Source organism: Corvus kubaryi, unplaced genomic scaffold (genome assembly GCF_017639235.1).
Source record: "Corvus kubaryi isolate FWS band 111438036 unplaced genomic scaffold, C.kubaryi_AGA036_p1.0 74, whole genome shotgun sequence".
Taxonomy (NCBI): Eukaryota; Metazoa; Chordata; class Aves; order Passeriformes; family Corvidae; genus Corvus; species Corvus kubaryi.
The window spans coordinates 7,412,974-7,435,285 of record NW_024582061.1 but is presented as its reverse complement, the minus strand read 5'-3'; the positions used below and the strand labels follow the sequence as shown (position 1 = coordinate 7,435,285).

The following is a 22,312-nucleotide window of genomic DNA, read 5'->3' as shown; positions in this document are numbered from 1 at the left end:
ATAAATGGGAAGTATGGAAAAGCTCACTGCCACATTCAGAAACCCTTCAGCAAAGCACTTGGAAAAGCAAGAGTGGTGGGGGATTACCTGGAGCACCGGGGAACCAAAGCGAAGAGGCAAACCAGCACACAGCAAACAGCAGCCACTGCTTCTCACTCCAGTCGCTACAGCCAGTGCAGCTTCCCTGGAATTTCCTGCTCAGCTCCTCTTCCAAGCTCAACGGGTGAACGAACAGGCACTCCAATGTCACAGTGGCTTGTGGTGCCGGATGGTGAGGTGCCACAACCTTCCGAAAACGTCTCCAAGGCGAAGCCGCTGGGCAGGACCACCACACACTCACACACACATACACGCACACGGATAGCTCCAGAAAACGGGTCCACGACAAAGATGTAGGAAGGGTCTTCATATGGGGTTCCACGGGGGGGGTTTATTGCAGCCACTCGCATGAAGGGATCCAGGGACGAAGACAAAGAACAATGGAGGGTCCAGGTTTAAACACGGGAGTGGAGGGAGCATCAGAGACCAATGATCTGAGGGCACAGGGGCGGTACACAGGCGGGGCTAGGGAATGGCAGCCAGTGGGAACCTCTGAGGGAGTGGTGATGGGCAAGGGCCAATGGGGGAACAGGGAGTGGAGAACCTTCTAGGTCTTGAGGATGCCCAGGCTTGGGAGAAAGCCCTTCCCACCACCCTCTTGGCCTTTTCCCACTCTGAGGAACTGTGGAAATGCACATCCAGACCTGAATCGGACAGCCTGGGATGTTTTCTGCACACCAAACGCCACAGCCCCGAGCACCAGGAGCCTCAAAATGCTCTGGATGCAATTCCCAGCCTGTAAGGCTGCAGAAATTGTACAAGCAATGATGCATCATTTTCATTCTACCTTGACAGAGCAAAAACCTGAAGGAGATAACACCTAACACATGTCTCTGTGAAAACAGATTCAAGAACTGATGCAAAGGCTAAGAATTGAGGTCTGCAGCAAGAAGGACTGAAATGTTGCCAAAAGAAAAAAAAAAAGAGCCGTGCAGATGCAATGGTAACGACATTATTAATCAAGGGTTTGAACACCAAAAGCACAAGCAAGAAGGGAACTGAAAAAAGATCATGAAAGAATGTGCCCTGGCATTAAGAAATTTGGGATGTAGCCATATTGTTACCAGATTCATGGGCTTAATTGTGATTGCATTATTGCCCATAGATTGTCAACTAATCTAGCAGAAGAACACCAGCAAGGAGCTAACAGAAAGTGACAATGCTGGCAAAGCAGGTCCCACTGCCTTTGGGTTGTCTTATCAGGGGTCCCATGACAGTACTTTCCAAACATTTTCCAAAAGATGTTGATATCCACCAAAAAAAGCTGAAGAACCAGGTTCATACAAATCAGAACCTGAAAGACAGAAGCCCAAAAATGACATGTCCTGTGCTGCATTAATGCTAATGTGGAAGCTAAGAAAAATAGAAGAGTTTTTTTTCTTTGCAAAGTAGAAGGTGTGGAAATCTGGCTGATGAAACGAACCAAAATACTGGCAAAAACCCACTAGGGGACATATTGGCCTTTCAGAGACTGAGTAATCCTGTGAAGAATCATAGAATCATAGACTATCCTGAGTTGGAAGGGACCCATCAGGATCATCAAGTCCAACACCTGGCCCTGCACACACTTCAACAAAGCAACCCTATGCCTGAAAGTGTTGTCTAAACACTCCTTGAGCTCTGATAGCCTTGGGGCTGTGACCATTTCACTGGGAAGCCTGTCCAGTGTCCTTTTCCTAATATCCACCCTAACTAACAGGAATAAAGATGTACAGAAACAGACGTCACTTTAGCTCAGCACAAAGGTGGTGGAAAATTATTTTATAGGGTTTATCCCCAAAAATTCACTGGGTCTAATGTTAACGGTAACAAATATATTTGCTTTCAACATTTATTACATAAATTAAGACGTTTACATTCAGAAATATTTCTGAAACATTCTAACAGCAGTGCCATGTAACAAAGAAATATTTACATTATAAACACCATGAGTTGTTCACAAACATTTTTACCCATGTTGCTGATTTGCTACGAGTTCCAAGTACCCGACTCATAGACTCATAGAATCACAAAGATTGCTCCTTGAACAGTAAATCTAGTGCAAGAAACTACTTTACCAGAAATACTGAAACTATGAATTTAGAAGACATGATAAAGGTCTACAGGATGTGTTTTTTTTCAATGAAGAAATATATCTACAGGCTACAAGATTTCATATGAATAGACATATAAAATGCTGTCTGCTTGTGCAAGAGATCTTTAAATATTAAAGCAAGAAGGGAATATATTTAGAAATGTACTAGAAAGCATAACTAAAATAAGAGGTAAAATAAATGCCCATAAGTAATTGTTCCCCTTCATCAAGATTTATATCTGTGTACTTTGTAGCTGATCCTGGCTAGTCATTTGTGTTGTTTTATGAACACTTGCACAGCCAGTAGATAAACATTAAGGTTACAAAGAAGGCCAGTGAATTGAGAACTCACACCTTTCTGTTCCTTACAGCCTATTGAATGTGTATTTGCCCCAGCTTGAGCATGTTTCCACTAGCATTCAACCTGGAATGACTCTCCACCCTCACAGGGAAGCCTTTTTTCCTCATATCCAATCTAAACCTGCTCTTGTCAGTGTGAAGCCATTGCCCCTTGCCCTGTCACTCCAGGCCCTTGCCAAGAGTCTCTCTCCATCTTTCCTGTGGGCTCCCTTCAGGCACTGCAAGGCCACAATGAGGTCACCCTGGAGCCTTCTCTTCTCTAGGCTGAACAATCCCAATTATCCCAACCTTTCCTTACAGCAGAGCTGCTCCATCCTTCTGATCATATTGGTGAGACCCTGGCACAGGTTGCCCAGAGAAGCTGTGGCTGCTCCATTCCTTGAAGTGTCCAAGGCCAGGCTGGATGGGGTTCTGAGCAACCCGGGATAGTGGAAGGTGTCCCTGCCCATGGAATAAGATGATTTTTTTGGTCCCTTCCAACCCAGGCCATTCTATGATCCTATGACTCCACTGAATTCAGTAAGCAAACTGACCCTCTGCGCCTTAAAGGGCTCCATGGCAGACCTGAGACCACAGTGGGGGGACAGCAGGAGTCTTGAGAAGCCCAGGCCGTATCTTCCTAGATGGCTCAGCTGCTGCATGGGCAGATTTTGCCAATCCTGTATTTCTCAGCAGGAGCAGGAAGCTGGCATGGCTTGTGCCAGTAGTCGTGCTGTTTTTTCCACCACCGACAGTCATCAGAGAAGATCGTGCACAATGAATTCAGTAAATGATTTTGTCCAACACAGCTTCTCTGTGCTTTATCTAGTGAAGCCCAATATCAAACCCTTTCAATAAGGGTTTGTAAAATACAGGACTAGCAATAAAGAAATACCAGGTAACGAAATTCCTCTCAATAACAGGAAAAGTTTCATGGAGAAAATCACTCTGCACAGCTGGAGGACCACACAGATCACCCTCATTTGCCAGAGTATAGCAATGACTTCATTTCAATTCATGATGTAGTTAAAACAGGGAGATCTAATTAAAGCTCTCTTTGGATGGAGAAACAGTATCAAGAGCAGGGAGAAGGGGAAGGATTGCTCTTCTTCAAGGCTATCATCTCAACAGAGCTAAGAGACAGACTTCTCAGATTTTAGGTCAGTTCCTTTGGAAGCATCATCTTCTCTTCCCTGCCACATGGACAGGTAGGAGCTGTCGAGAGTCCACGGGAATATCCAGTAGGAGTGGTTAGGAAAGAACACAACAACCACAAAGTGAGTACTGGAGGCAGAGGGAACCAAGTTTATTTTAATATCTGGTAATGGACATTGAACTCCTGCACTAAAGTACAAACACTCACTGTGGGAGTCCAGAGATCTCCCATGGAGCAAACACAGACTTTCCCTTCGCTGCCATCAGCTGCCTGGATTTGTGCTTATGGCAGGAGCTGCTGAGTGTGCCACTGACAGAATGGAAAACTGTGTTAAAGAAAACATCTACACCAAAATTATTGCTCCTGGACTCTGGAAATAAGTCTCTGAAATTAGACTGTTGTTTTTCTCTGTAACTGGGTAAAAAGGTGCTGCCACCCATATTGCAGGTGGGGTGTAGGATTTCTGTCATCTCTGTCTAGCCAGATTTTAAGGTTCCTTGCAAGGGCCTTGGAACTGATTGCTCTTATCGGGTGGTGAAGGAATTTTCCTCAATGGCTTTGGATTTCCTTGTGAACAGACAGGTAGGGAACAGAGTTAGTAGCTAAGTCAGGTAAAAGAGACTGTCTAATAATTTGCAAGAGTTATTGTCAATATCTGTGTATGTGGTGGGTTTTTTTGCCAGTTCTTCATGGTATTTTCTGTGATTTATCTCATCACCCGAATTCTTTTCCACTTACTTGCCTAGTGTTTTCTTTCAACTAATCTCAAAAATTTTGAATACCCAGTATTGGTACAATTCTGTGTCCCTAGAAGCCAGCAAGAGGAATTTTAATCTTTACTAATGTCAGGGAGTCAAGACCTTGCTCAAGATGCCTTACTACATGTAAACTGGGGAGGGCTAGAAGGGTGCCTGCTTCCTCACTGTTGGAAACAGTGTTCAGCCTGATTGTCATCAGGCCATATCTCTGGGCTCAGCTGATGGTCTCCAGGCGAAGCTTCAGAAACTCAAATTTTCAATGAAGGTATAAATCAGCTGGTAGACTCTTACCATGAGTGCTGGGAGATTTATTTGTATGCCTCAGGTTGCAGCAGCAGCAAACCTGAATTTGGAAGTCCCAGCTGAGCTCCAGCTGTTACAGTGGTGCTTAAAACACATCTATCTGATTCACTGTCCTCAATCAGTCAGAAGATTCCTTTGTAAAATAAATGATTTCCAGGTTTTGCTTTCCCACTGAGGATATTATTTAGGATTATATTTCCCCAAGTATGTTAGCATGCATTTTCCAGGCTGAATCCTGTTTTATTTTCAGCCCACATTTCAAATGCCTGAGTGTTATTTCTCTGTCATCTTTCATTTGCAGTTCCTCATCTCATATGTATATTTTCTTAAACTTTAGTTTGTATATAACTGGATTTAAAACATTACTGCACACCTTCCCAAGTTTAGCATGTTCTTGGCTAACACTCCTGTTTGTAGGCACAGAACCCAAGAAGATAAATTTACAGGATGTCTGAAGAGTTCTCCTGCTCTATTCCCCTGCTCCACCATAGCATCAGCACTACCTAAATTGTTCCGAGCAAGAATTAGCCTGGTCTATGCTTAGAATTCTCCAAATTTAAAAATTCCATTATTTCTCTAGACAATTTATTCTGAAAAAGTGTTGCAGTATTTAGTTTCGCTTCCTCCTGAAAGATTTACAATGGCTGAAGAATCACTTTGATCCTTTGTCTTAAGCAGTTTTCATTCCAGTGTCTTCCTTCAGGTTGAACCTGAAATCTCTGTTTCTGACTAATTATCAGTGAGGGTGGAAACAAGGAATATTTCCCATTCCTTTACAGTCTCATTATTGCTTTTTGTTATTGTTGTTCTGTTTTCCTGGTTTAACTTAAGAGCTGTCCATAATGGAAGAGTTCTCAAGGAAACACTCTGATTTGCCATTTTAAATCTTTCACAGCACATCAACTGCAATAACTAATAGCCACACAAAGACATCTTGGGAAACATTTTACACAAAACTGACAGTGAGAGCAGGTTCAAAGAAATCTCAGTTGTGTTTGGCAGTGTAGTAGTTGTAGGTCAACTCTTGGATTTTTATTTTAAAGCAGCAGTTCAGTGCTGGTAAAGGGAGTCAGCCTGACCAGCACAGTCACTCCAGCCTGCAGCTCCCTGGATCTTTTGGGAAACAGAGTGGGGTTTACGTCTCACTGTTCCTCCAGACCCCTTGATGGGGGCTGGTGTGGACTGATAAATTCATTATTATTGCCTTCATGCCCTTTCCTCCCTGGTCTTACAACCCCAGACCACTGTGAAGAGTGAAAATTATTTTGTGTCTGCAGCCATTGGTCACTAAACATGTTACTGCAACCATCTTTTTGCTTAATGTGACCCTCTGAATAGTCACCAGTTGGTAGCAACTTCTGGTAACTGTGGGCCTCAATTGGATCTCATCCAGTCCCTCACAGAGCAATTCAACACTCAGAGAGACAGAGAGACAGAATCTTTCCATCGACTTGAAAAAGCATTAGCTTGGGCCCTCTCCATGGACTTCACCTTCCATCACAGTATTCTGAGCCTCTTAGCTGTTACTTCCAACCTTCTATCACTTAGCCACAAGTAGAGCTAAAGGCTTCCTATCAAAATGCCTGAAAATTGCATTTTAATTTTATTTTAATCTGCAAATATTTCACACTGGTGTGTTGCTGGAGACAGTCAGGCCCCAGCCAGCCAGAAGGTTTTAGCAGGATTACATTAGCACAGGTCAAAGATGACCCCTGGAGGACTAATAAATGCTGGCAGAGCGGTGTGCTGGGGATATGGTTGTGTTGGGTCCTTAAGGAGAGATTCCACTGCCTTAAACCAATTGTTCTACAGGTTCAGATTACTGAATGTTTTTTAGGAGTTCATGAACTGGGAACCAGGGTTAGCAGAGGGCTAGTGAAAGGCAGGATGGTTTCCCTGTTCACCTCTTTCTCTGTTTAAACCACTTTCAAATTTCCCTCTGGACAGTGGGGAACTGCAGGCATCAGATGATTTTGGAATGACCATGTTCTGTCTGTGCTCAGTTCTCTTCTGCCACTTGTTAACTCCCTTTTCTCACCTTTTTTTTTTTTCCATTTCGGGGCCATTCTTTCCCCTTGTCTTTTCTGCTCCTTCCCATTTTTTCACCCATATCTCATTTCATGCCCATCTGCACTCTTCCACCAGCTGATCTGGTTAGTTTGTGTAAGTTATTTACGTGTGATTTCAACTGCAGTAGCAGAAACAGGCCTGAACTGAGTTCCTGTTGTGCAGTTTAAATGTATAGCAAGGGACAGTCATCACCCTCAGGAATTTATACTATGAATGGGCAAGAAAACAGAAGCAAATTGAGTTTCCCAGGTCCTGCAGCAGTTCAGTGGTGGAGCAGAAGTTAGTGCTGAAGTCTCCCAGCTGGTCTCCTGAGTCTCAGCCTAGTCCCTCTCTTATCTGTCATCATTCTTCCTCTTTTGTGTGTGAAAATGCATAGTTCATTGCTGGCAGTCTTGATCATCTGTCCATGCAGGACCACCCTGGGGAATGTTGGTGGTTTTGTGCTGTTTTGATGGTGTTGTTTTCCCAGAGTTTTGTCCCCAAAGTTGAGGCACCCTCCAGGATTTGCATACAAAAATGTTAGGCTGTGTGTGCTCCGAAGTCTTACAAGCTTTCAGCAGTCTATGGAGGAGCAGAGTTGGAATAGTTTCTGCTCCTTAAGGTGTGTCAGAGCTCCTTTGTGCAAGGCATGGGGCACACGGATAAGCAGGAATAACACAACCAAGGCTATTTACATATATTGGGTTCAAACCACAGAGTAGACAATCTAAGCTCTTGTTACAATTAGTCTTGTGGATAGAAAGCCACTGAGCCTGGCGTGCTTAATGCTGCTTCTCATCTCACAATACAGGTTTAACACCAGCTATTACTCCACTTGTTACAGCAGCTGGGAAAACTTGGGAATTAACCCATTTGTAGAAGGAATTGTTTCAGACCTGTGTTTCCCTTTGACAATGAGGGATGAAATTATCTTGTTAGCCTCTTTCACCTTGCCCTTGCCACATTTGCCACCTTTGCTAGCTCAGCTTTTGGTGGAAACTCTGCAGATGCACTTCCAAGAGCTGATATGTATCATAAGTAGGGAGGTCCATGCAAAAAAAGTACCCCCAGAAGACTGATCCTGAGAGATTTTCCCCTTTCCCCCTTCCTTTTTCCTACATATTCTCCCCACTATATCCAAACATTGATCCAATCACTCCAACAGTCACCAGGAAAAAAAAAGTCTGTATTTTCAGTGACTGGAACAAGAGTTTGTATAATTTTTTTTTTCCAGCCTTGTGGTAAGAAAGTACCACAAGGTAAGAAAGTAACCTTGTGGCCTAATTTCTAATCACTAACTTTGTCAAAGTCAGTCTGGGCCATATTAGCATCTAAGAAAGCAAAACAAAGACAAACCCCAAACCCAGGACACAGGCTCACTTGAGAGGAAAACAGAAGGCCCAAAATTAAGAAAGAATCTGTGTGGACAGCTTCCTCTCCACAGAAAATCCTGAGCTTGGAGACATTTTGACAAGCCAGGTGCTGGAGTTGTATGATTTATAGGTGCTGCTGTCAGTAGATTTATTTTGTGGGTCTCTTCCAAGATTATCTCCAGTTCCGTGGTTTTGTATCCTGATGCAGGGCGTGTTTTGTACTTTGATTGTCTATGTGTTGGAGATGTTCGTTAGGCTTTCAGAGGGATATTCCATAGCTGTAAGCCTTTTAAATCACATACAATGTGTTTCTTATTTCCCTATGGCATTCTCCTTGCATCTGCTTGGTATGTGGGATGTCCAGGCCAGCCGCATTTCAGTGGCCCGTTTGTCTCCCAGGGATGGAGCACGTGGCCAATAATACAGGGACATGCAAGCATTCATCATGCTTTTCTTTCGAAAGCACGTGCCCAGTGTCTAATACAGTCAATACTTTTAGGGACAAAAACAAGACAGGATTGTCCCCTGTGCCCAAGAAGGCAGCAAAATATTGGAGCATTTGCATTTAAGGTTCATAGAAAATAGGCTAGAAATTCCTTCTCCTAAGGAAACGATGAGGATTCATAAAGAATGTTGATTATGTTTGTGAGTTTATTTTCTAGCAAAAACCCTGGATCTGTCTCAGAGGCTATGGAATCAGTGCATTGCTGCTTTACAATAAAATTGTTTAGTGAGGGCTGCAGCAGACAAGCAGGATGAAGCCTGAGGAATGCTGCAAGAATATCTGAGGGAGAAATCCTCCTGCTCCTCCTTTTTTTTCTTTTCTGCTCTCAGTGCAAAGGAGCAAGGAGAAAAGCCTAGGACATGGGCTGGGATTCCTTAAATTCCTCAAACACCATGCAGCTGCCTAAGTGCCTTTGCCTCTCCCAAGTGTTTTCCCACAGGTCACTAAGCATCCGAACATCTGCTGCTGGATAGATGTACTTCCCTCCTCTCCCTGGCCAGGGGGAGTGCATTGAACCCTGGTTAAGCTCTGTTAGTCTCTGCAGGAGCTCTCCGTGTAGTTCAGCTGCAGAGTTGAGTCTAATCCATGTTTTCAGAGCACACTTCCTACTAGGTGAGGCTTCCCACAGAGGAGGACTTTCTTTCTTTGCCTCCTGCTGGGCACTTGGACAAAGTAGTTAACATCCAGAATAGTTAAAATCTCTCTTCAGCCCTAAGCACGTGTGTCCCAAAGCAGGTGGTGAATACTCAGGACAACAACTTCAGAAAAAGAGACTTTCTGGGTGCCTTCCTCAGTCAAGGACTGTGATTGCCATTGAATACTTTGGGAATACTAAAAAGCTGAGAAGGCTGTCATGGATCTAACATGGAAAGCATCCTCACTGGAGTGGTAGTCCTGCCAGAAGAATTCCGCAGAGTTATTGGGACAGCTGTTCTTCCTGCCTTCCCTTTTCAGCAGTTCCCAGTTTTATGTAAAAGGGATGTTGGGTTTCTGCTGTTTCCAAAATGAAGATATTTAGGGAGACAGAGATTCAGCTGCATTAAGCCATAGTACTTCATAAAAATTGGGAGGGTCAGTTCATATTCACTAAGGAACTGTCATGGGTTTTAGCCTTTTTACTGCTTATTAATGTTATTCAAAGATCAAAAAATCTCCATATCATGCTTTTTAATGGAGAAAACTGCAGTGTTTTAGTAACTCAGAACCTTAACAAGATATAACTGTGCCCATTTTTTTTCCCCACTTAAAATTTTGCACGGCCTGACGGAGCAGGAGGCGCCGTCAAATGGGCTCAGTATCCCCTTTCACAAATAAAGCGTGTACAAAGTGTGTCAGCATTTCAACTGGGGCCCTTCTCCTGAAGGCCTTTAATTAGTGCAGAACGCAGACTTCAGTTCTTTTGCCAGGGTAGATGAAAATGATTTTGGAAGACAGCCCAGACAGAGGAATTTGTCATAGGTTAGAACTGTTCCAACTCTAAGAACCAAGTGTACAGCTTATGCAAATCACTTTGCTAAACACAGATTCTGTGTTAATTTTTTTAAGGCTTTTTCTTTGACTAGCAACAAGAGCTCACTTGCCAGATCTTGTCTGAAATCAAAAAGAAGTGATTCCTTCTCTACACCCAGAAAAGAAAAATGTTTCTAGTCTAAAACATGCTGAGAAAGAGCTGGCATGTAAGAATAAGGCAAATGTTCATAGGAAGTAGAAATGGAAAAGTCGGATGACATCACCGCTCCATCTGCCCAGAGCCCTCGGATTCCTCAGGACAATGTGCTCCACAGTCCATTGGGGATGAGGCTGGATGAAGCACTGAGCAGTGTCTCAGACTGAACTGAAGAAATGGGCCTACAAATGGAATGTCAGACTGTTTTCCTAAAAACTGGCAGGTGCTGCCACCATTCCCCCCAACAGCCCTATTCAGAGTGCATCGTGCAGGTAGGTCTGGCACCTGCTTCAAATTATTAATGCCAAATTACATCAACTGTTACCACGTTTTTTCGGTGCTTTAAAATCTGCCAAACCAACATTTGAAAAATTAACAAAATCAGCAAGAAAGCAAAGCTGCACTGGGAATTGCCCAGTTTCAAGTTTTCCCAGTGTGGGTGCATGCTTACATTGGAGATGAAATTCAGCTTCAAAACAAGACCTCGTATACCTTGTTCAACCACACTACTATTATGCCTGCTTTTAGGAGTTCCTGAAAATGCCCCAAAATGGCAATTCTCTGAGCAGTTGGCCATCACCAGTGTTCAAGTCAGTACAGGGCATCAGAGACACTTGCAACCTTGTAACTTCCAGTAGAAAGTTTCTGCTCATCTAGTTTAGATGACATGTGCAATCAGAGGTGAGTACTTTGTCACCCCAGAGTGACCCTCATTAGATTAATTTTGTTCTGATGTTTCCACTGTACCACCTTAAAAACTGCTTTTGAACACTGAAGTCAGGTAATTTCGTTTTGGATCCATAGAAAAAAAGAAATCACCCTCTCCCTGGTAAAGGTGGAGATTCAAATGGGAAGCTGTCCTCAAAATATAACAGGTTTATGTATATTTAAGGTTGCATGTGTGAATTTCCTATCATAAGGATTTAAATATCTCTTAATTTATGACAAGACATAGAATACAGAGTAAATATAGCTAGTAAAATTTTAAAATTACAAAGAAATATGTTATGATGTTTGGGAGTTAAAGCTTTGACAATTCCATGTGATTATATTTTACATATATAGTATATATAAATACACAAAATATATGTAATACACAAAATATGTATTTCACCTACTATATATTATATACATCAAAAATATGCATATTCTTGTATGCATTTTTAATAACTATTTTAAAATTATGAAGGATATTACACAAACATAAATGATACATTCTCCTAATTTTACATTCCCAACAATCTTGTGAATCTAATTTCTATAGTAATTCCCAGATTTATTGACTACAATAATTTCCAGTTACAAGGTTATATTTAAGACTGAAAATGTTATAAAAACATTTTTATTGTCAAAAAATGCCAACTTGACTCCCCATTTCTGTAATTCTCAGCTTATTAAAATCTTGCTCTGAGATCTACAGAAAAAGAGTTTGGTTATATTGTCATAGACTGATCCCTGTTTCCTGAATCTTACACAAATTAAGGAAATGCTTCAGTCTTTCTTTGAGGCTGTTTTTAATCTCAGACTTCTCCATTTAAACTCAGTAGCCTCCTTCACAAATAAAATCCATTTCTATAGGACCTGGACAATAGGACTCGAGTTCATAGAATCATAGAACTATAGGATTGTTTGGGTTGAAAGGGACCTCCAAAGGTCATCTGGTCCAATCCGCCTGCAGTGAACAGGGACATCTTCAACAGACCAGGTTGCTCAGAGCCTCCTCTGACCTGCCCTTAAATATTTCCAGGGATGGGCATCTGTCATCTGTCTGGACAAGCTGTTCTAGTGTTTCGCTACCCTCACCATAAAAAAAAGTCTTCCTTATATCTAGTCTGAATTTACCTTCTTTCAGTTTAAAACCTTGTCCTATCACCTTCATTAGTCTGCTTAGTCTCAGCATGAAACTGCACAGAAGACTTTTTAGTTACGTCTCCAAACCCAGGCAGGACCCAGGGCTGGCTGCAGGGAATTGCTAAGGTCTGGTGAATGCAACCTAAATGCAGCACAGGTGTGGAAAAAATAAAAATAATAACAAAAAAAAGTAACCATATGAGTCAAACTGGGAATATTTGGTATGTTTATAGATGCAAGGACTGGAATCCTTACACAGGAGGAAAGACTGAGAGAATTGGGATTATTCAGCCTGGAGAAGAGAAGGCTCCAGGGTGACCTCATTGTGATATTCCAGTGCCTGAACGGAGCCTACAGGAAAGATGGAGAGAGACTCTTGGCAAGGGCCTGGAGTGACAGGACAAGGGAGAATGGCTTCACACTGACAAGAGCAGGTTTAGATTGGATATGAGGAAGAAATTCTCCCCATGAGGGTGGGGAGGCCCTGGCACAGGTTGCCCGGAGAAGCTGTGGCTGCCTCATCCCTGGAAGTGTCCAAGGCCAGGTTGGATGGGGCTCTGAGCAAGCTGGGATAGTGGCAGGTGTCCCTGCCCATGGCAGGGGGGTTGAAACTGGGTGGTCTCTAAGGTCCCTTCCCACACAATCCATTCTGTGATTCTCTGATTCTGTGTTTAGTGGCTGCAGTGACAAAAGTCCCAGCAGATGGTGCCAGCACTTCCCTCAGTGAAAGAAATTCAACAAAATTCCAAAATAAGGCACTGAGTGTTCATCAAAGAGAAAGTGGATAAAGGCTTTAGGCTTTGTGGTCTGTCTGGTTCAGCAGAAGCCATGCAGCGATGACATTGGTGCATATAATGGCAGGGTAAAACAAGAAAGATACATTCTTTTTAAAAATCCAAATAATTTCAGAAATATGTTTGGGTTTGGGCTGTTTTTAAAACAGTTTCTTATTTTATTTTATTTTAATCCACAGAATTTTGCTCAGGAAACTGCTGAGTTCAGTGAAAGGAGATGACAGACCTGGCTTTGAAGCAGAGATATTGCTACTGAAAGTAGGATTGTCACCACAAGCAGTGTGCCATAAACACATCAAGGCTTAGGCAAAAAAAAATCACTGGTTGAGGTTAAACCTTAGACTTAACCATGGCCAAAAAAATGTGGGCTTAAAGTTAATTCTTTTACACTAGAAGCTGGTTAGCATTTAAAGCTCTATTAAGTAACAGTGTTTAACTATTGCAGGGGTTTGTTTGTTTGCTTTTGTCAAGTCCAACACCAGCAAAGTTTCAGAGGTACCATTTTTATACTCTTGTAAAGGCAGTGGGAGGATAAGAAGTTTTACCACATTTAACCACAATTCTGCAGTGGGGCTTTAGAGAAATGTTACATTGCTTTCTCTGCTTCCCATGGTGTTTTCTACCAGGAAGGTTAAGTATTTCCTTTTTTCCTGCTTCATCCTTCTCAGATCAGCAGAGATCTGAAACAGAACCTCCAGTTACATCAGTGAGACCACAGTTTGTCTCAAGGTCCTCTTAGTACCACATGGTACTCCATGTGTACTTGCCCCATCCCTTACTGCACGTAAACCATTTCAGCTGATTGAACTTACAGGCATGTCAGTCAAAGAAAACATAGGTACTGACTGCTGCTGGAAACTAAAAAAAAACCCCAAAATACACCAGTTGTGCCTTTTGCAAAGGAAATGTGTTGGCCAGAGAATAAGCTGCATTCCCAGTAGGATCTTTGAAACTGACACAAAGCATTTCTAAGAATTATGCATGTTTCTTTCGATGGCAATTCAATGCATTTCTCTCTCTCTCTCCCCCACCTGCCCAAATCTTTAGCTTCAGTTCACCAGAGTGGCTGAGAACAGCGGCTGACACCCTTCCCCAGACATATAAATGTAAGGAAAACCCCGAGGCCTGATTGTATCTGTCATTTGTACCAACAGTCGTGGGCTGCAAAGGCTGAAAACAATCGTCCCCCCTCCTGTGCCAGGACTGCGCAGTTATTGTTGTTCCCACTGTTTTGTCTTGCAGCAATGACCCCGGGATCCCCAGCACGGAGCGTGGAGAGACAGGGAGCAAAACCCAGGGCAAACCATGAACCGCTTCCAAAGGGGTTCAGTAGATAAACAAGAGGGGGATGATATTTGTTGTTTCCATTTTGCAGTCAGAGAAGCAAGAGCCGGGTCAGTGACACCAAAGGAAGCCAGAAAACCTCTGGCTTGTAGGTCCCAGCTTGCTCCTTTGATATCACTGGTTTCTCCTGAAATATCTCCTGCCTCTCCAGTGCATGTGCTGCTCCCAGTTAGAACCTCCCAAGGCCTCATGCCAGGTGGGTAGAAAGTGCATAGTCACAAAATCATAGAATCATAGAATCACAGAATCATAGAATCACAGAATCGTAGAATCACAGAATCATAGAATGGCTTGGTTTGGAAGGGATCTTAAAGATCATCTCATTCCATCCCCTGCCATGGGCAGGTGTGGCAGCTGGTATGGGGTGTGTAGCTCAGACCCAGGAAGCCGTGACCGGTCTGGAGAGATGGTCCCGTCTTCCAGGGGCTGTGCAGCTTTCCCTCAGCCGCTGGAGTGCCTTTGCAGAGAAGTGCCTGTTTCAGCAGGCTAACAGCTCTTTTAGTGATTTTCCACTAGTGATTTCAGCTCTTGCTTTGCGAGGCAGTCTCCAGGCCAGACCAGGAGAGAGAGACGAGAGGCCCGTTTGGCATTCCTGCATAGGTGGCTTTATTGTCCTGCACCCGCAAAAGGTGGCCAGTGACAGGCTCGCTCTACTGACTGAGCTAGCCAGGCTTCTTTTATGGGGATACAAAGGTGGGTGTGAGAGGGTAAAAGCCAATGGGTTTCAAAGGATCTACATAGGGTCTCCCAGAGGATCATGGTTCTGTGTCCTCTCTCACTGTGACCGAAAAGTGCTGCCTTTTCCAAGGGGATTCTGCTGGGAAGTTGTGCAATCTCCTTATCAGCAGGCCTCCCTCCAGGGCAGGGGCTCAGCATATCCCACAGGCAGGGACACCTTCCACTATCCCAGCTTGCTCAGAGCCCCGTCCAACCTGCCAGGGATGGAGCAGCCACAGCTTCTCCGGGCAACCTGTGCCAGGGCCTCCCCACCCTCGCAGGGAAAAGTTTCTTCCTCACATCCAATCTAAACCTGCTCTGTGTCAGTGTGAAGCCATTTCCCCTTGCCCTGTCACTCCAGGCCCTTGTCAAGAGTCTCTCTCCATCTTTCCTGTGGGCTCCCTTCAGGCACTGCTAGGCCACAATGAGGTCACCCCAAAGCCTTCTCTTCTCCAGGCTGAACAATCCCAATTCTCTCAGCCTTTCCTTACAGCAGAGCTGCTCCACCTCTCTGATCAGCTTGGTCTCCCACCCCTGGACTTGCTCCAGAATCCATGCCTTGTACTCCTTACCTTGTTCATGACTGCAGCTCTCCATGGCTGGGGTGGGAGCAGTTCTGCCCTGCCCCATGACAACTCACATCTGTGCCTCCATCTCTACTCTGGTCTCATTTTTCCACATATAAGCTATACCTTCCCCCTTTATCTCATTTTCTTCTCTGCTTTCAACTTTCTGCCTTGTATGTATCTGATAGTTTTATTAGTATCTTGTATTTTCTATTTATGATCTATGTGCAGTTTAATTCCTATTATGACTATTTGGTTCCTATAAAAAGTGAAGTTTATTGTCGGGACTGATCCAAATCTGGAAGGAAAATGTCATCGCTTTTTTTTCTCCCCATCAAAATTTGAGGTTCCACATTCAGCTCTCTGAGTGGGTGAGGGTTTTGCTATTTTCGGAAACATTTCAGTCAAAATCTCCTATTCTGTTGTCCAATGAAATCTGAAATCTTGCTGAAAGTTTTTGCTGAAGCTCTGAGTTCCAGCCAGCTCTGTCCTATTGCTGCAGTTCTAAAATAATGTCACTTTGTGGCCATTTCCTAAAAAACAGCTGCCAGTATGGAGGAAAAACAGACTATTCTCATTAAAAGGATTGCTTACCCTGCAGAGTCCATCTCACACAATAATAACAAGATGCCTAAAAGAAATCAGAAAGATCCTCCAGCTTCAAGAGACTCAAATTTTGAAGGGAATTTCAAGTTTGTCAACAGAGAGAACAAGGCTCTTTGCAAGCAGAGTTTATTCTGCTTCCTGTCATGGACAGCTTTACACATTTAGCACAGGAAAAACACTGAAATGTCAACTCAAAAGATGAAGCAGGACTTCTAAAAGGCACCAACAGCAAAAGCAGCATGAATTCAGAGGGGTTTCACAGCTCATACCATGGGTTAAACCTGTATTTTCTGCTGTGTTCCTAACCTTGCTTCATGACAGGGTGGCTGAGATATCCAGAAAATGGTTGAGAAGACATTTCCCAGGACATGACAGGGTCACTTGGGGGTGTACCACAGTATGCTCAGGAAGGCTTTGTTACCTCCTGGCTGCACCTCCCTGAACTGTGTTACATCTCTCATGTCCATAGTTCAGAAATGCACATCCCATGTGGCAGCGTACAGAATGCTGTTCCTGGTAGATACCAACACACAGACATTGCACAGTGGATCATTTGAAGAAGTGTGTTCCTATGCACCCTATTTCCAAGCAGACCAGAAGAAGTGAGGACCTTGGTTATAGCTGGTGTGATACCAAGTTAATACCAGATATTAAGGTAATGAGTGACAGGCATGTAAAATATGATGCTCCCACTGCTTTTCCTTGTAGAAAAAAATATATGTGTGATACTGCTTACCTACATAATGCTGAGGAGATCTGACCACAGCAGCAATGAAAGACCCAGCTTAGCACTTAAGCACACACCAAATTTCATGAAGATCCTTAATTGTTTTCTGCTGGCTGGATTATTTTTTCAGACCTCTGGATCTCTCTGTCAAATAGAGGGACTCAAACCACTCCACTGAGGTCCAGAACAGAGACAACAAGGGCACAATCCTGCTATTCCTGTGTTTAGAGAAATGGCTGGAAGGGACACAAACCCAGTGGCTGTCATTGTCATGCAAGGCTCTCTCTGGGCACAGCAACATCCCAGCTCTGCATTCTGCACGCGGCTCTCGGGGCAGCTGCTTACAACAATGGGACCTCTATTCCTTCTGGCCCAGGCAAGGAAACAGAAGCATGGTGAAAACATAAGCTACTCAGACAAGATTAAATGCAAACCATGTAGTGATGAATCTCACAAGGAGCATTTAGGTTTCTGTTCTCAGGTCTGTGCCCTGCTGCCTCAAGTAGATGCCTCTCTGGGACTCCGGAGCTCACCTCCACCTCTGTCTCCATTTCTGTTTTCATCGTCCCCGGGACAGACATGGAAATGCTGGAGTCCTATTTGAGCTCAGCTAGCAGAAATCCCTTTGTAAATCTGTGAGCAGATTTGCAACTGAATGCAAAGACAACATTTCCATCACTACTGTCATAAAAAAGTCTCCTGGACAGACCCCAGTGCAGATCACAGAGCTCTGCCAGTTCATACCATCCAACTGTCAGTGCTTTCTTCTACATGAGAAGACAAAGATATTTTCACAAATAATCAGAGGGGCAGGAGGAAAAATTCCCACCAAGGTAGAAATTTTCAGAGTATTTCATATTCCTGCTTTTGTGCAGAAATAATTAACAAGCAAATACCTGTTGTATGCCTGATCCTGGAAAATTCTGTCCCAAATCAGCACAGCACTGTGATTAACTGAATGGGTTGCACTGCATAGTCTGTCTTGTAACAGTTGGAAGAACAGTCTTTTCCCTTGATAATGCCTGAGTGTCAGGTTCAGAGAGCCAGTGTAGATTTGGTGGCCATGCCTTCTCCCCTGACTGAGATTAGCCACCATCTGGTAGTGCTTCAGAGAAGAACCTTTCCCCATTGTCACTTCCTTTGTCTGATGGTCTGTAACATCTGACCTCTGCTTCACAGGTCGTGGCCTTCACCTCCTTTCTTTCCAACAGGAATAACGACAGCAGGTTTAAGTTTATATGATACCTCTGGTAAGCGCTACTTCTGAGCACTGGGCTTTTGCAGCACTCCTTTCTTTGATGCTAAAGTTTCTGTTTTGACCTCAGTGCAACATTAAATCAGTCTGCCCTATCTGCCACCAATCTGGCTTCTTGGTTTGCAGGGATCTGTACTCCTGTTTCTCTCTTCTGACTCATGGTCTGTGGAGAGCTTGTAAGGTGTGTGCCAGTTGTCTTTGCAAAGGTAAACATTTTTTTTTCTTTTCCCATAATCAGAGCCTTAAAATATTTCTCTCATTCAATTATATACCTCTTATTCTTGTTCCATGAGTAAAGGTCCACCAACTGTCAAAGCAAGAGATAATCTTGCCGCAAAGTGCTTCCTCTCTGATGTCAAACAGGGGACATCTTACATTTTTCTTTATTAAAGGACTGAATTCCATGGCAAGACTCCCATGAGCTACTGTGAGAACAAGATTTCATGTTAAGTGATCTCCTTAAATTCATGGAGAATGTTCTGGCAAGACAACCCTAAATTCCTGTATATTGAATCCTGTGCCACAGCACTGACAAGAAGAGCACTGAAGGCTTCAGTGGTAAAAGGACACATCATAGTCTTCCAGTGTCACTCTTCTACTCTGGAGTGTCTTCCCATTCCCATTTCCTAGACTGAGAGATTCAGGCTGACAAGGAAGTGAATTTAGATTCCATATAAATGACAAACTTGTCAGCCTTGGAGGCAAACATTTAGCCACACAAGAGAGGTTTAGACATGGAAACAGAAATACAAATGTTTCTTGCATGAACCTGCCAGTTCCTGGCTTGGGATGTAAGCTCTCTCTGTACAATAGCACTTTTACTTTCCCTGAATGTTCAGGCACATGTTTTTGAAGAATTTGGACAAATGCTGGTGCTCTGCTCTCCTGGAAACCAGTTCAGGTCAGATACCTGATTACTTACTGAATGCATGGGCAGGTTGGTGATGCACCTGGTAGTATCCTGGGAACCAGACTGTGTGAGTCCCACAGCCAGTCCCTGCCACTGCCTGGGTTCACAGAACAAAAGCAATCTTTGGTTCACAAGCTCTGCTAACACATGGCTTCACAGCATGACCAGCAGCAAGGACGTGATTGCACAGGGGCAGCTGAACCATCTGAAGCCCTCACTCTGGGAAGAGGCAAGGAAGGATAGGTGAGAGCAACCATTCCCATGTCACCCTGGGAACAAGGCACAGGCTCAGCCAGACCTGCCTCTGTCCATGATGGAACAGGGACCCTCAGGCACCCCCTCTGTACCTCTGTGTCTGATTGTGCCCCAGGGCACCTCTTCCCTGGCTCTCCAACGTGTGGTTTGCTGTCATGTTTTCAGGCAAATGCAGATATTGGTGTGCAGTTCCTGGCTGGGGAAGGAGGGAAACTCCTGAGGTACAATTCACCTCAAAGATGCATTTCAGACATAGGGCCAGACAGTGCCATCACTGTGATCAGGGGCTGCTTCGGGTGCAGTTTCATTTGTAGGTGCTTTTGAGCCTGGTTCCTCTGACAGAGCCATGGAAGTGCCATACAGGCAATATAAAAAGGGCTTGTCACCACTGCTGTTTATCAACAAAGGCCTGGAGTGACAGGACAAGGGGGAAGGGCTTCACACTGACAGAGATCAGGTTTAGATTGGATATTAGGAAGAAATTCTCCCCATGAGGATGGGGAGGCCCTGGCACAGGTTGCCCAGAGAAGCTGTGGCTGCCCCATCCCTGGAAGTGTCCAAGGCCAGGCTGGATGGGGCTCAGAGCAAGCTGGGATAGTGGAAGGTGTCCCTGCTCATGGCAGGGGGTTGGAATGAGTGATCTTTAAGATCCTTTCCAGATCAAACCATTCTATAATTCTCTTGGAAGATCTTTTGCATCTCGTTCCCCACTTTCTCATTACTAGGAGCTGGGCTGGAATGCTGCTGCTTTGGCTGGGAGGGGTGAATCTCTTACAGGCATTCTTTTATATATTGGAAAATATCTACCAAATAATTACTGAAGCTGCTTTTAAAATTTTTAAAGTCTTAAAATAAAACTCTTTCCAGTCATTTTAATGGCCATGCAATTAAGTTTTGGAGGACAAGAGAAAAGAAAATAACGACTATGGTTCTGTGCTGGGTGTTTTGAAAGAAGACCACTAGGCTTCATCCCTGGCAGTGTTCAACGTCAGGCTGGATGGGGCTCTGAGCAACCTGAGATAGTGGAAGGTGTCCCTGCAGCGGGGTTGGAACTGGGTGGTCTTTAAGGACCTTTCCCACCCAGGCCATTCCGTGATCTCAAGGTTTTCCAAACTCTTCCAGCAGGCCTCGGGCGCAGCTGCTGACGGTGCCGGCAGGGGCCGCGCGCGGGCCGCGCTCCCGGAGCTGACCCCGTTCCCCACATCCCAAAGCGCTGCCGTCGGCGCTGGCACCTGGCTGCTGCTCGAGCAACAACAAAAAAATCAACAGCCCGTGGCTGAGGCTTTTAAAAAGGAAAGTTTTCTATGTTCTTTTTTCCATCAGGTTTTGCTCCTTCTCTTCTTTCACTTACCTGTTGAAGCTTGAGCTGCTGGGATGGATTCTCCTCTGCAACCAGCCTCCACTCGGCAGAAGGTGCCAGCATAAAATACCTTGCCTTTCCTGGAGGGCTCCTCTCTGGACTAGGAGAACCTCAACTGAAAATGAAGCCCGTGGCTTACGGCTTCTTTAGCCTGATGTCTCAGAGTAATGGCCAACACAGACAAGCAGAACTGCTGGAACTGTGTGTAAGTAACACAAGGCTTGCAAAGATTTGCTTGTCATCATTCCTAGGGGATGCCCACTTAAGAATAATTATGTACATTGTACTCAAGGTGCCTTTTTTTTTTTTTTTTTTTTTTTTTTTTTTTTTTTTTTGCCAGACTGGATAATGAGACATTTTCTCTGCACATCCAAGGAAAGTACATGATGTGATTCTTGGACTCAATGGTCCTGATGCGTTCCTTCCAAGTCAGCATACTCTGTGATTCTAAGAACCTGCAAAACCTAGGGGAAGATATTCCAGGGCATCTCTCTTTGGATTTGGCATTGACTGTAGCGTTCAGAAGTTAACCACACAGCTAATAAAAGAATGTGCAGTAATTCATTTTTAATGATCGTTTCCTGGGTGTGGCAAGTGGTTTTGTCGCTTTAAATTCTTATGCAAATAAAATCAGGCTAATCTTCTTAAATAGGTAGCTGTAGCTGTGTCAGCCTATTCCGAGCTGGCAGGAGAGCTGCATAATACTTGGAATTCTCTAAATTGTTCATGTCAGTGGGATATCAACTATCAGCACAATAATAATGATAATAGGCATGTGTTTGCTTGCAAAGACGTTATTGCATAATTAAGGGCCTCATTAAGGGTTTTCAGTACCTCAGAAGAATGCCCTAACTTTCTGGTTGTTTTCATCCTATTAATACCAACATCACACAAGCCACTCCCCAAGCGACTTGTTGTTTTAATCACTGGTTAGCTGGGAAATTCAGATGCAGCAACATACCTGAAATGAATTAACAGTGCAATTATGACCGAAGTGCTTTCATTAACAGGGAAGAATGCCTGCTTGTGAGACTGCCATCCCTTCGAAGTGATGCTCTCTCATTCTGGCTTTCTTGGATCGTGCAACCATGCTCCTAATATGATTCCAGTCATCCCACATAAGTGGCATGGGAACAGTACTTGCTAAATGTAAACCTTCTAGTATTTTCAATTCCACTAAAAAAAGTGAATAGTACCAACACCTTCCCCCCCGCCTCTGCCCCCTCCCCCACCCCCTCCCAGGAACACAGGAAACCAAATGACATTGCTGTGCCACCCAGGAAAGGTCACCCACATCCACAAATCCAGGGCATCGCAACCATAAGCATCCTGCAGGCTGACAAGTTCCAGGGAGCATCCATATCCCAGTCCTCATCACAAGGTGCTCCATCACCCAAAACAATCTGAAAACCTGCTGCAGCATAGGGAAAGAACCAAGAGAGAGGAACAGCACAGCCAGAATTCCAAATTGCACACTTACAAGGATTCTATTAGGTGGAGATGCCCGGACCACAGAGCATGAAGGATGCTGAGAGCTCTGAGGATGCCTTGTGCTGGAGTCTCTGCACAGGGGCACAAAGTGGCAGCAATCACTATCAGAGGCAG

General features: G+C 44.1%; 1 long non-coding RNA gene across 1 annotated transcript; it reads left to right on the top strand.

Moving 5' to 3' along the window:
- Nucleotides 1-20,342: 20,342 nt before the first annotated feature.
- LOC121675549 lies at nucleotides 20,343-21,278 on the top strand. Its single transcript, XR_006020108.1, has 2 exons — nucleotides 20,343-20,912; nucleotides 21,048-21,278. It is a non-coding gene; the product is annotated as an uncharacterized LOC121675549 (long non-coding RNA).
- Nucleotides 21,279-22,312: the final 1,034 nt, after the last annotated feature.